Source organism: Saimiri boliviensis, chromosome 15, assembly GCF_048565385.1.
Source record: "Saimiri boliviensis isolate mSaiBol1 chromosome 15, mSaiBol1.pri, whole genome shotgun sequence".
In the NCBI taxonomy this organism is placed as follows: domain Eukaryota; kingdom Metazoa; phylum Chordata; class Mammalia; order Primates; family Cebidae; genus Saimiri; species Saimiri boliviensis.
In genome coordinates this window covers 84,379,607-84,394,910 of record NC_133463.1, presented here as the reverse complement: position 1 = coordinate 84,394,910, position 15,304 = coordinate 84,379,607, and the positions used below count along the sequence as shown (strand labels likewise).

The window sequence follows — 15,304 nt, the reverse complement described above, 5'->3', positions numbered from 1 at the left end:
ATCCTGGGCAACTGACTCTACAACTGGATATCAGAAATGTCACCTGAGCTGTCTCAGAGTAGGTGACCAGTTTGCTTACTTTAGCTTTCAGGTGTCACAGGCGTGCATCTGCTTTGCATGATCTTGGACCTACACGAAACTTTAGCTGCAAGAGTGTCTAGGTATTGTAGCTCTTTTCTTTTCAACCTCTCCAGTGCAGCAACACATGTCAAAAAAACCACCGGAGGGGGCTAAATTAACCAGCCCACTCTCTTCCACCACTCTTATCCTCATAGAACATGAGTCCTGGAGAGGATTCCAGAGAGTCTTGCACTGTGTAGAAGGTGGGGATAGATACTTTCTAAGATATCTTCCAGCATTGGGATTCTTTGACCCTTTGGGCGTCAGCTTCTTGGAGAGAATATAAGTTAAGGGAATGGTATTATTTTTTATTAAGTAATTGTCATGTTTCTCAACACTAAGCTGTCTTGCCTGTATTGATTTATAAAATCCTCTCAGAAATTCCATCAGTTAAAGGATGAAAATTCCATCAGATATTAGTCTGTTCACACTTTACTAATAAAGACATGCCCAAGACTGGGTAATTTATAAAGGAAAGAGGTTTAATTGACTCACCACTCTAGGATGAAGCTTCCAGAGAAAAGAGCAGGCAGCAATCTTTGCCGTTCTGCAGTCTCCACTGGTGACACCCAGGCGAACAGGGTCCGGAGACTGGAGTGGACTTCCAGCAAATTATAGCAGACCTGCAGAAGAGGGGCCTGTTAGAAGAAAAATTAACAAACAGAAAGCAACAACAATAGCATCAACAAAAAGGACCCCTCCACAAAAACCCCATCTAAAGGTCATCAGCTTCAAAAGGTAGATAAATCCACAAAAATGAAAAAAAAAAAAAAAACCCACAAAAATGCTGAAAATTTCAAACGCCGGAATGCCTGTTCTCCTCCAAATGATCACAATGCCTCTCCATGGATTATTAAAAAGTCAAGAAACAACAGATGCTGGCTAGGCTGGAGAGAAACAGAAATGCTTTTACATTGCTGATGGGAATGTAAATTAGTTCAACCATTGTGAAAGACAGTGTGGCGATTCCTCAAGGATCTAGAACCAGAAATACCATTTGACTCAGCAATCCCATTACTGGGTATATACCCAAAGGACTACAAATCATTTTAGTATAAATACATGTACATATATGTTTATTGCAGCGCTATCTACAATAGCAAAGACATAGAAGCAACTCACACGCGCATCAGTGATAGACTGGTTGAAAGAAATGCTATACATATATATCATGGAACACTAGGCAGCCATAAAAAAGAATGAAATCATGTCCTTTGCAGGGACATAGATGAAGCTGGACGCCATCATCCTCAATGAACTAACACAGAAATAGAAAACCAAACACTGCATGTTCTCACCTCTAAGTGGGAGTTGAACAATGAGAATACATGGATACAGGGAGGGGAGCAATATACACTGGGGCCTGTCAAGGGGTGGGAGGCAAAGAGAGGAAGAGCATTAGGACAAATACCTAATACATGAGAGACTTAAAACCTAGATGACAGTTTGATAGGTGCAGCAAACCACTGCAGCACATGTATACCTATGTAACAAATCAGCGCATTCTGCACATGTATCCCAGAACTTAAAGTAAAATTAAATTAAATTAAAAATGTCAGCACCACTCCCTCCCTCACATTCTTAGTTCTGATAATGAATTCCCACCTAAAGGACATTCCTCTGTGCATGCTCTGTCACTTAAGTGATCAGCAATTTGAAACAGTGCTTATTCCTCAGAACAGACCCAGCCATTAGTCTAATGCTTCTATGTGCATTGTATCCTCTTTGGAAGTGAAACTATGTGGGTAAATCAAAGTAAAGAATGAGAAAAGTCATTTCCACTTAGACCCCAAGCCTCATTAATGTTCTATGAGTCAGCTTTACCCAAGAGTTCCTCATTTGTAGTGTTAATAATTTGGCCAGATGATAATGGAGCAGTCCTGTCTCTCTGGGAATGCCTCCTTCAGATGAGGATTCGACAGTAAGGAAAAGTGAATGGTAGAATACAAGCTTCCAAATGTAACATGGATTCGTTAAAAGTTGACAGTTTACTGCACTGTGTCAAGGTCATTTTCCTGTGATATTGTGATGTTGTAATAGTTATATAGACGCCATCATTGAGGGAAATGTGATCAAAGGTAAACAAGACCTCTCTGTTGTATGTTTGTAATTTCTTGCGATTCTATGATTAAAGATTTAAAAATATTTAATGAGGGTGTCAAAATTAGCCACAAAAATATCACAATCATTTGCCTTTTCCAGTGCAAGGAGGGCTCAAACTTTAAAGAACAAAAGAGCCTATTTTCCACTTCTTCCGGAAAGGAAGATATTTTCATTACTTCCTGATCACATGCACTAAAAACAGACAAAGAAGTTGTTTCCAAATTAAAGCAGGTGACATTTTCAAAAAAAGAAAAAGTAGATATGTTGTGTCTACAATTACAGAAATAGAAGCTGTGCATTGCTAAATAACTTACTTAAAATCATAGTTTAAACTTGACTATGTTTGGATTCAAACTTATATATTTCTTTTTCACTCACTCTAACCTGGGAATGAGGGTATAGAATGCAAAGAGAGCTCCACCCTATCTGTCCAGAAGGATGCCCAGATAATATCATCCATGACATTCAGGGAAGCATCAAGCCCAGGGAAGCCAACTGCACAGCTTTCAAGGGGACTGCTCAAAGCCAGGAGTCTTTGATCCCTGAGAGCATCTGGACCAGAACGTCATGAGCATTTTTCTCTGTCAAAGCTATTTCAGAAGCCTGTTTATGAGCCGTGCAGCAGCCACATCTTGCCAAAAATAAACCAGTGTGAACACCCGTAGATTGCAAATGTGAATCCAACAGCCACCTCTGTGATTTGTGATAATGCCATAAACCTGCAGACCCTCTTGTTCCACATAGGGCTTTGACAGATTGCAGAAGGAAAAGGCAGCCAAAAGTAAGATGTGATCTGAGGAACTGAAAGAAAAAGCCCTTGCTCCATTAAAAACTAAAACACCCTGGAATGAAGTCTCTTTTTAGAGAAACCTTGCTCTGGGGATGTCTGTTCAAATGGAAAAATATTGCATGAGTGGAAGAGAGGGCTCACAAATCTATGAGATTTAAGTTATCATCTAGTTTATAGGCATATTGCCTTCTAATATGTTCAGTATTTAAACACAGAAGAAAGACGACCCTGAAAAGGTTTTGATTTGAAATGTGAACAGAAGGGGGAAGTAGGGAAATTCAGTTGCTAAAGAAAGAATAACAAGCATGAGTTAGAAAGTGTGGTTTCATGACTTTCTTTTGTTCACTGTGGGATCTGGAGCAAGTTCCTTCTCTCTCTCTTTCATGCCACATCATCCTGGAACAATTGTGAAGATCAATAAACTAATACACATGAAAATAATGTATAAAAGGTAAATAATGATACAAATTTAAACAGTTAAAATATTACCTTTTTTGGTCAGGGCGTGGTGACTGATGCCTGTAATCCCTGCACTTTGGGAGGCTAAGGCAAGAGGATGGCTTGAGCTCAGGAGTTTGAGACCAGCCTGAGTAACATAGCAAAACCCCATCTTTACAAAAAATACAAAAAATAGCCAGGTGTAGTGGCACACATCTGTAGTTCCAGCTACTCGGGAGGCAGAAGTGGGAGGATGGCTTGAGCCAGGAGGCAGAGGTTGCAGTGAGCTGAGATGGTACCACTGCATTCAACTGGACAACAGAGTGAGAACCTGTCTCCATGAAAAAATAAAGTAAAATAAAACACTGAATTTTTTGGATACCTACTGTGTGTCTGATTGTGTGCTGTCACTTGTGTGATATCTCTAGGGACACCATCTATTCATGTGCTCAGTGTATTCTCATTTGTTCCCTCTTCCCACAGATACAGATAATTGGATTCCCACGGATATGGACAGACAGACAGACAGACAGACAGATAGATAGGTTTGTTTCCTTCTCCTATTTATTCCTTTCTTTGCTTAAGTCGAATTCCTCAGAAAGTTTTCCCAGGCCATCATGTTGAAAACTGAAATTCCACAAATCTCTCCCACTTTCCTGCTTTGGTTACTTTCATACTTATTCCATTTTTCAAATTTAATTTTATAAATAAAGGGACTGAAGTCAGTAGCATTTTCCTTATAATACTATGGCTGACATTTACTGAACACTTCTTACGTGTCAAGCTGTAACACAGGTACCTAAAATGCTTTAACCCATGAACACAAGTCTAATTCATTTGCAACCATAATTTCTTCTTTAAGCAATTGCATTTGTCCATTTTTACACTGCTATAAAAAATACCTGAGACTAAGTAATTTATAAGGAAAGAGGATTAATTGACTCACAGTTCAACATAGCTGGGGAGGCCTCAGGAAATTTACAATCACAGTGGAAGGCAAAGAGGAAGGAAGGCACCTTCTTCACAAGGGAGCAGGAAAGAGAATGAAAGCAGGAGAAATTATCAAATACTTAAAAAACCATCAGATCTCATAAAAACTCAGTATCCCTGTAATCCTAGCACTTTGGGAGGCCGAGGCGGGTGGATCACAAGGTCAAGAGATCGAGACTATCCTGGTCAACATGGTGAAACCCTGTCTCTACTAAAAATACAAAAAATTAGCTGGGCATGGTGGCGCGTGCCTGTAATCCCAGCTACTCAGGAGGCTGAGGCAGGAGAACTGCCTGAACCCAGGAGGCAGAGGTTGCGGTGAGCCGAGATCGCGCCATTGCACTCCAGCCTGGGTAACAAGAGCGAAACTCCGTCTCAAAAAAAAAAAAAAAAAAAACTCAGTATCATGCGCAGCGACAGCATGTGAAAAAGCGCCTCCATGAATCAATTACCTCCACCTGGTCTCTTTCTTGACACGAAGGATTATGGGGATTACAGCAATTACAACTCAAGATGAGATTTTTGGTGGGGATCCAGCCAAACCACATCAGCTATTAAACTATTAAAGGTGGAACACATCAAAGACGAACTTCACCTGTTTTATAAATTTGGCAGAGGCAAGGCATGATAGATGGTACTGAGACATGCCTGTTTACTTACCTAACTTTCCCACCTAACTCTGTCTTATCGGCTGTAGCACAAAAAACTCAGCACTCTGTTTGGCATGCCATTAATGTCAGGGTCATTGATTGAAATTAATACATGGTCATTGAATGAGAAAGAAAAGATACACTGACTGCAGATAAGCCTGTGCCATGCCTAGCATCTTGTAGCTAAATATAATCATTTGCATTATAATTAAGTCCCTCTGTGAACCTGGCACTGCATTCTCTACTTTTGGATGCATGATTTCATTTGAACCTAATACTAGCCTTATCAATAGATACGGTGACCCACCTTTTTATTTATTAGAATTCTGATATTCATAGGGGTTAAGTCACAAGCTGGAGGACTCTGTCTCTATGTCTAGCTTTTAAAATTCTATGTTTGTTTTTCTTTTGTGAAAATTCAGATTCAAGCAGACTCTGGGGCTATCTTCATTACTGGTCCTGAGGTCTTTGAAAAGGACATAATCTGCCAAAGAAAATCCAGTTCACATTTCTTGCTTGGCAATCTCCTCAACGTTCACTCAGCAGAAAACACTGAGTTTGCACTCTGTGCCAGGCAGTTTGCTAAGTACTGGAGAAATAAAGATTATTTAGAACCTGTTACTACCTTCAAGAGGTCTTCAACCTAATGAAAGAGATTATTACACAAAATGAAATTTTGATGCAATGTGCTCTATATGTTTAGTGAAGATGTCCCAGGCAGGGGTGTAGTACTAAAGAGATTAGCCTGATCTCTGGGCCTCTTTTGATGCAAAATTCTATGGCTGTGCTTCCAGTCACCCAGCTCCCTCCCTCCATCTACTTTAGAAAAAGTCATGACTTAATATTGCATGAGAGAACATTACCTTAAAGTATAATTATGCTTTTCCACAAATGACCTATGCAATTACACCAGAGTGGTGAACGGCAATTCCAGAAGGAAGTTGGAACAAGTGCACAGGGATCTAATACTACAAAATGATCCCTGTTTCAATTTTCCTTCTCATAACTACATAAAACTTACATTTTCTTTTATCACAGAGATGTGCAGTAAAAAATAAAAAAAGAACCATTAGGTTCTCCGCTCTCATATCCTACTAGAAAGTATTTTTTTTGGTCTGTGATAGGCTTTCTAGGGACTTCAGTCTGTTCAATTATTCCAAGATAACAAGGGTAATGATGAAGGAGGAAAGGCACCTCACTGCTCAGGGTTTATACTTTGTAAATCTGCATGTGATACTAAAGATTTGTCACCACTATGGCCAGTATATGTATGGATGGAGACCAGAGCCAATGGTAGGAATTAATGCAGGAGACCCAAGGCACGTCTTGGATTATAAAAACAGAGACAATATTAGAGTTAGAATAAACAATCAGTGGAATAAAAGAAAGGGCTATTTAATAATCATGTGCAGTTTCTGATCAAACCAGGGGTTTGAATGGGCATGTTTGAGGTTAACATGGTATAGATAAAATACGGATGTACAAACAAATATTTTGTAAAGTTTTAATCCTACCTTCAAAGGCTTCTGATGTTGTTAATTTAATATTGTTGGGCATTAAAGTTGGCTTCAATTTTTATCTGTTTCTCTCCTTTAAACACAATCATAATGAGCATCTTTGAGTAAGGAAGTAAAAATTTTTTATCCATATTCAGTCAGTAAGCCATTTTTGGAGATATAATTTTTTTTTTGTTTTTTTTTTTAGACAGAGTCTTGCTCTGTCACCTAGTCTGGAGGGCAGTGGTAAAATCTCGGCTCACTGGAACCTGTGCATCCCAGGTTCAAGAAATTCTCCTGCCTCAGCCTCCTCAGTAGCTGGGATTACAGGCATGCACAACCAGGCCTGGCTAATTTTTTATTTGTATCTTTAGTAGAGGCAGGGTTTCACCACGTTGGCCAGACTGGTCTAGAACTCCTGACCTCAGGCAATTTGCCTGCCTTGGCCTCCTGAAGTGCGAGGATTACAGGCATGAACCACCGTGCCCAGGCAGAGAGGTAATTTTAAAAGAAAATAAGATACAAAGGTTTATGTATTGTGTTATTCTGAGAGAGAGAGAGAGAAAGAGAGAGAGTGTATGTGTGTGTATTCAAAATTGTCTAATTTCAAAGCTCATGCCATTAACTTTACCAAATCACTTGTCTGTGTGAAACATTTGTTTAAAAATAAATAAGTAAGTGATTGAAAAAGATGATGACATGTGTATATTCTTGCCTAAAGCAACAAGTTGCTTTTTGATCACAGTGCTATTTAGGTAAGTGTACAGATTCAGGACCCAATGAACTTGTTTCACTCCTTGCCCCAAATGCTTACCAGCCAGGTAAACTTAAAGAAGAATTTAATCTCTCTAATTATCAGCTTCTATATCTAGGATTAAAAAAAATTGTTATAACCTGCTATTATCTGTGCAAAGTACCATATAAAAGTTCTAGGTACAAACTTGAAACCCAACAAAGTTAATCCTTGTTCACCCCTCCGGTCTCCAGATAATGCTATTGCATGTTTCCATGTATTTATTCATTTTTTAAAATTTCATTGCGTTAATCAAACTCTTCAGCTTCACTGGTCCTCGCAAATTTCCTACTTTTTTATATGTATTCCTTTTTATAACCAAAGGTCATTTGTTCTTTCTACCTGCTACATAAATTTATATTTTTGTAATTTAATTTATTTAATTACAATTAAACAATTGTGTAGTTTAATTCATTCTTTCTTTCCTGGCTTCTTATAATTGATTTTATATATCTCTTCTCTCTTAGGAATTTAAAATTATACATTCTCATTAGATTAGAAGTGTGTTCCTTTAAATCTCAAAGGATTAGAGATTTTCCAGGTATTTTTAATTTTTAAAAATTTAATTATATTACTATAGAACTTACTCTACATTATTTCATTATTTTAAATGAGATTTCTTTAGTTGCTCATATTTCACCTATCTTGGTGAGTATTATTTTTTTTCTTCTTTTTTTTGAATCAGTCTCACTCTGTCACCCAGGCTGGAGTGCAGTGGTGCAATCTCTGCTCACTATAACCTCTGCCTCCCTGGTTCAAGCGATTCTCCTGCCTCTTCAGACCCCTGACTAGCTGAGACTACAGGTGCGTGTCACAATGCCCAGCTAATTTTTTGTATTTTTAGTAAACACGAGGTTTCACCTTGTTATCCAGGTTGTTCTCAATCTCCTGACCTCATGATCCACCAAAAGTGGATCTTGGACTCCAAAAGTGCTGGGATTACAGCTTGGTGAGTATTCTACGAAAATAATGAGCATTTAACTATTATTGTGTGGTAACAATGTCAATGAAGTCAAGCTGAATTATGGCATTATGTAAACACTTTATATTACTGATTTTCTTTGTACTTACACTATTAGTTTCTGTGTCAAAATTTTCAGCTATGATTGTAGACTTGCTATTTTTCCTTTATATTCATTGTTTTTATTTATATGTTTTAAATTCTGTTATTGAGTATATACATATTTAATATTGTTATATCTTTAAGATAATTCTGACTCTTGTCATTATGAAATACCTTCCTTATCTTACTTTATATTCTGAAGTTATTTTGTCTAATATTGATATAATCACTCCAGTTTTCTTGTAATTAAACTTTCTTTAGCATGTACTTTCCATCTTTTCACTTTAATCTTGGTTTTTATATTTAAAAATGATTTCCTGTCAACAGCAAATACTACACATTGACTGCTTTTAATTTATTTTGACCATCTAAGCCTTTTAATTACGGTGTTCAGATTATTTGTGTTTGATATAGATATTGATAGACTTTGGTTTAAAACTACCCACTTGATATTTGTTTTCTTTTGTGGGGGATGGAGTCGCGCTCTGTTGCCCTGGCTGGAGTGCAGTGTCATAATCTCGGCTCACTGCAACCTCCGCCTCCTGGGTTCAAGCGATTCCTCTGCCTCAGCCTCCTGAGTAGCTGGGACTACAGGCTCCTGCCACCATGCCCGGCTCATTTTTTTGTATTTTTAGTAGAGACAGAGTTTCACCATGTTGGCCAGGATGGTCTCGATCTCTTGACCTCGTGATCTGCCCGCCTCAGCCTCCCTAAGTGCTGGGATTACAGGTGTGAGACACCGCACTCAGCCGATATTTGTTTTCTATTTGTCCCATCTGCTCTATCTTAGTGAATGTTTCATGTTTATCAATAGAACCAGACCCAGCGATGAGATTGTAGAATTTTTTTAGTCAAGTAATTTTAAATAACTATAATAAAAAGAATGAAAAGAATGTGTATTCTGTTTTTGTGGGATATAGCATTACATAATTTTCAACAGGTTAAGTAGATTGATAGTGTCAATCAAATTTTGTGTTTCTTACATTATTTTTGTTTTTGTCTTCCTGTGTTTCATATACAGGAAAATGTTTCCATTTTTATTTTCTGAATGCTTTTAAGGTTTTCTCATTTTCTTTTGATTTCAGGTGTTTCACCATAACACGCCAAGTTTGTGCTTTTTTGCTTCTGTGTTTTTTTATGCTTATTAGAGTTTTCTGAGCTTGGATATGTGAATTATTTTTTTTCATTAATTTCATGTAAGTATTGACTACCATATCTTCTATTCTTCTATGTTTTCTATTGATCCATCCTCTCTTTTAACTCCTTCTGGGACTGCAATTACACGTGTTTTGGAAAATTTACTATTTCCTCACAAATCTTAAATGTGCTGTCATTTTTCTTTATACTTTTTTCTTTTTATTTGTTTGATTTCTATTAACTAGTCTTAATGTTCACAAGTTACTTATATTGTTTTATTCAGTCTGCTGATTATCCCATCAAAATAATTCTTCATCTCAGATAGCTTGTATTTTTTTACCTGGCAATTTTATTTGGTTCTCTTTTTTATAGTCTCTGTCTTTCTGATGAAATAATCCATCTATTCAAATATGTCTTCTACCTTTTAAGTTTTATTATAGTTTTTTTAAGTTACTTGACTAACAAATTTCTACAATCTTATCTCTGGGTCTGGTCCTATTGATGATTTTGTCTTTTGATGATGCGTCACTTTTTTTTTTTTTGCCTTTTTGTCTTTTTTTAAAATTTGAATATCAAAAATTGTATGTCAAGAACAGTAAGACTGAGGGACCTATTTCCTCCAAGAAAAGAAAATTCCTCTTCTTACATAGAGTTAGTGAGGGGGGATTGGGTAAATCCAGTATATCAGTAGGCTGCATGCATTATTGATGCTTTGCTTACATTTAGGACAGAACAAGCTTATGTTACTTCAATAGTAGAACACGACTGCCGTCATTACACGTCTAAAAATGTTTTGGTGAGTTTTTTTTCTCAATTTTTATTTTAGATACAGGAGGCAAAGGTACAGATTTGTAGTTTAGATGTGTTGCACTTAGGTAGTGAACATAGTACCTCATGGGTAGTTTTTCAACTTAGGATCCCCTCCCTCCTTCTCCCCTCTAGTAGTTTGCAGTATCTATTGTCCCTATGTTTATGTCCATGGGTGCTCAATGTTTAGCTGCCATTTGTAAGTAAGAATGTACACTACTCCATTAATGAGAACAAGCAGTACTTTGTTTTCTGCTCCTGTGTTAATTCACTTAGAATTATGGTCTCTGGCTCTATCCATGTTGATGCAGAAGACACGATTTTATTCTTTATTATAGCTGTGTAGTATTCCACAGTGTGTATTGACTACATTTTCTTTATCCAATTCATCACTGATGGGTACCTACATTGATTCCATGTTTTTGTTACTATGAATAGTTCAGCAATAAGCATAAGAGTACATGTGTCTTTTCAGAATGGTAGCTAATCTCCCTTTGGCATATACCCAATAATGGGACTGCTGGGTTGAATGTTAGCTCTGTTTTAAATTATTTGAGACATCTCCAAACTGCTTTCCACAGTGGCTGAAATGAGTATGTAGGAATAAGGTTGAATCTGTAAACAGTCGAAAACATGTCACTGGAAAATATATGTAAATAAAAAATAACACAGTAAAATACGCTCATTATTATTATTAGAGAAATGCAAATTCAATCTACAATGATATACTATTACAGACACTAGCATGGCTAAATTTTTTTTTCTTAACATGGAATCTCACTCTGCTGCCCAGACTGGAGTGCAAGGGCATGATCTCAGTTCACTGCAACCTCCGCCTCCTGGGTTCAAGCAATTCTCCTGCCTCAGCCTCCTGAGTATTTGGGATTATAAGCATACACCATCATGTCTGGCTAATTTTTGTATTTTTCATAGAGACAGGGTTTCACCATGTTGGCCAGGCTAGTCTCAAACTCCTGACATCAGAGGACCTGCCCGCCTCAGCCTCCCAAAGTGCTGGGATTACAGGCCTGAGCCACCATGCCCAGGCTGAGGATCATTTTAAATATTCATATCCCAAGGCTTTACCTCCATGTTTTGAATTCCTTAGGTCTTAATATCTATGTTTTTAACGCAATACTTGTGCAATAAATGCAGACATTTTCAAGACCACATATGAAAATAATATTCCTCTACATACACTGACCTAGTAATCCCAAACCTTGCCCCTGTACTCTTGGAAGGGCTTTTCTCTTAGGTGTCTAGACGTAACTTTTTATCAGTGATAGAGGGTGACTCAAAATCAAGTTCATACCAACTTTAGGGGCTTGGTCTTACATGCCTGATATTCTGACATTACTCCTATGCATTTTAGCTAAATCATGTTTTTCACAATCTGATTATGAACAGGTATTGATGACAATAACAAGGGCTTCTACTCACTTAACCATATCCATCACTGTCTGCTTAGAAGACCTTTACTTCAAGTAGAACCAGCTATCAATTGCTTTCTAGAGTATTATTAGTTATGTTTCTTCATACAAAATGTAAAAGAAACTTATTTTTAGCTAGGAGCAAACAATGAATCCACAGCTGTGCTGCTTCTCATAAATTCAATTGCAGTAGAAATAGACATAGCAAATTTGGAATCAGTGCAAGATAAATCTAAAAAATAAACTATCTACCTCTAAACTACCTACCTCTCTCAGGAAAGTTAGTTTAATCTTGGAGTTAAAAGAACACTGAGGCGGGAAGAACCTGAAATCTGTCAGTCCTATTTATCTTTCTCCTCATTATTTTCTTCCCCTTTCTCTTTTTGTTCCTTCTACTATTGTGACTATAGTTCACAAAGTGCTTTTGTCATGAAGCTCCATTCATCACTCATAATAACCTACATCATATGCAAAGCAAGTACCATAGTTGAGGGAATAGAAACTAAGGGGGTAAGTGAATTGCTAAAGTTATGCAGTGAGCAAGAGGCAAAAAAGGTATTCAAGGCACAAAAAAACAAAGAGATATTCAAAGGAAAGTCATTTGCTACAAATCCATTGCTAATATATCTTGCAAGTAGGATTTTAATCTTTTAGAAAACTTTATAATTAAAAATAAAATGTCCAGTGCTATGATTCAAAAATACAACTTGTTTTCTGGGAAAAAAAATAGAGTTGTGATGAGTTTCAGTGTTCAGGGACAGGGTGAGGGTACTAGATTATATGCTTTCATAGCACAGAATGATGTCAGATGATGTCAGATGATGAATGCGTCCAACTGAGTATCTGAAGATCACACAAGGTTGGCACAATAAACAATGACCAAAGCAAAGATGTAACCGAAATCACTGCCACTGACAACTCCATAATTTTTATGATGGCCTTCCAGCAAGACACCCTAAGTCAGTCATTACTCACTGTTCAGCTGTGTCAAAGGTGAATATGATTGTGTTTCTGACCTCTGAAATCATCTCAAGGCTGCTCTGAAGTAAGGTCTTACTTACGTCTTCCATGAATGTTGATCTAAAGTGTTAAGTTCTGATTATTACCAAGGAAAGACTTGAGTTTCTCTGTATTATTAAAAAATGCTTAGATATAAAGCAAAAATCCAAACTGAAATGCCAAAAAGTCATATAACTAAATAACAGCTCCCAATTACTAGTCAACAAATATTAACAAAAATGTGCAAAATATATTCCTTATCCTTACAATGCACACTGGGGTTTTTGCAGCTGCCTCCAATATGACAGAAAGCAACTGGGAATTCAAACATCTAAGCTGCTTGCTCAAGGTCAAATATCTGATAAGGGAAATTAATAGAATTTAAGCTCAAATCTGATTGCGAAATGCCTTATCATATTGCCTCTCAGAGCAAGGAGCAAGCTAATTATTATCAATTGGAATGAGGTGCACAATGTTTGGCAAAGAGGTCAGCAAAAAATGAAATTAACAGAAAAAATGGCTCATATTTATAAGTGGTGGAGACCAAGACACCAAGGCAAGGTAATGGCAAACTCTTTTACCCAGAGAAAGTATTTTTGGATTCTGTAAGTTAGGTTTGGACGTGACTTGTTTTATTTCCTCACAGTCTTTAAGTCTGACCAAGGTAATATTTAGAAAGCCAGAAGCAGGCTCCGAATCCCCAGCAAAAGCCTAGGAGAGTCAGGGCTAAGTCAAGTTGTAAGATTACTGACTGTGCATGATGGCTCACACCTGTAATTCTAGCACTTCGGGAGGCTGAGGCAGGTGGATCACTTGAGGGCAAGAGTCTAAGGCCAGCCTGGGCAACATGGCAAAACCCCATCTCTACTAAAAATACAAAAATTAGCTAGGCGTGGTGGTGGCACATGCCTGTGTTCCCATCTACTCAGGTGACTGATGCAAGAGAATTGCTTGAACTCAGGAGGAGGTTGCAGTGAGCCAAGATAATGCCACTGTGCGCGCGCGAGAGAGACAGAGAGACACACACACACACAGAGAGAGAGAGACAGAGACAGAGAGAGAGAGAGAGAGAGCCAGAGAGAGAGACAGAGAGAGAGAGAGAGAGACAGAGACAGAGAGAGAGAGAGAGAGCGCGCGCGAGCAGAGCTTTAACTTTTTAAAAGATACGTACTTATTTGCACACAATTCAGAATTTGCACACAATTCTGATGTCTTTAAAGAGCATTTTCAGACCTACTTATTATGTCAAATAGGATAATGATTTAATAAATATGAGAGATTTTATTTCTTAATGAGTAATTTATAGATCCTGTGCTTACCTCATCCCTCCTGCAGCCCACGGCCCACAAGAGCCCTGCGGGACGGTGTGGGCCGTGGGGAGTCAATGCCAATCTGTCACCTCCCGTCGCGGGCAGGTTGTTGCAGGGACCTGGGCGGAGTCTGGACTAACCCAGCGGAAGGACCGTCCCACGGAGGGAGGCAGAGCTGAACGCAGGGAAACAGGCCGCAAGACCGGCAGGCCGCACCCCGGCAGAGCTCACACTGAAGCCCTCGCTAGAGAGCTCGGCAGCAAATACACCAGCTCGACCCTAACCCGGAAGCCCGAGCTCTGGGAGAGCCGCCCGGGGAAGGCGGGGCCCGTCTCACCTGCAGACAAACCCCAGGGAAGGACCACCCACCCAGCCACCTGACTGCACCCGGGAGAGCCCAGCAACCCTCACGGGCCAAAACAGATACAGCGCCAACCTCCGCGGAAGAAAACGTCCACTCAGACGGCTCCTGAAGTCACCAGCTTCAAAGATTAAAGGGAGAAGTTCTATTAAATTAATACATACACTTTTTAAAATAAATTGAATAATACAAAATGTAATTATAATAAAAAATAGTGACAGCCCATCCAAACTTAGTCTCCAGTTTCAATAGCTATGAATTCCTCCTGTGATTTCCATGTTTTTCCATACAGTATGTGTTAAGCGCTCTTTGTTTGCTGATTAGTTCTGTCTATATTGAGCATTTTTTATGATTTGTATGTTAATTCCTTTGCATTTTCAGCCCCTTCTCTCATTCTCCTCTTAAGTTTTTATTTAAAAAAAAAAGGTCAAATAAAAATTGTGTATGTTTAAAAAAAAGAGAGAGATCAGAATTGAGAAAACAAAATCATGGCCCTGGGCAGTAGGCAGGCTGGCCACATACGAGAAAGGTAGCCAGAAAATGCGCCTTCCTTGCCAGGCTCCTGTGGGTTCTCAGAAGCTAAATGCAACCTGGCACAACTGAGCCTAAGAGGAGGGTGGCAGACGTTTCCGAAATCATAGCCATGAGTAGGAAAGAAACTTCTTACCTCAGTATACGCTGGCTCAGAGCTAAAAACTAGAGCCAAGCAGTAGCGAGCCCATTGATGCCAGACCTCTGGATCCTAAGATGAGCAAAGGTGGGGATTTTGGCAGCAGACAGCAGGCTGGGGTGACAAGACAGCCACCGACAACTAGAA

General features: G+C 38.6%; 1 long non-coding RNA gene across 3 annotated transcripts in view; it reads right to left on the bottom strand.

Moving 5' to 3' along the window:
• LOC120362300 (uncharacterized) overlaps nucleotides 1–14,617 on the bottom strand; it is a 493,086-nt gene extending 478,469 nt beyond the window's left edge. For 2 of the 3 annotated variants that reach the window (XR_012514192.1, XR_005578252.2), the window contains exons 1-2: nucleotides 14,136–14,617; nucleotides 616–743 (exon numbers count right to left, since the gene is read on the bottom strand). This is a non-coding gene — a long non-coding RNA (uncharacterized LOC120362300). Of the gene's footprint in view, nucleotides 1–615; nucleotides 759–14,135 lie in introns of all 3 variants that reach the window. The other variant, XR_012514193.1, reaches the window with a different exon arrangement.
• Between the last annotated feature and the right edge of the window lie 687 nt (nucleotides 14,618–15,304).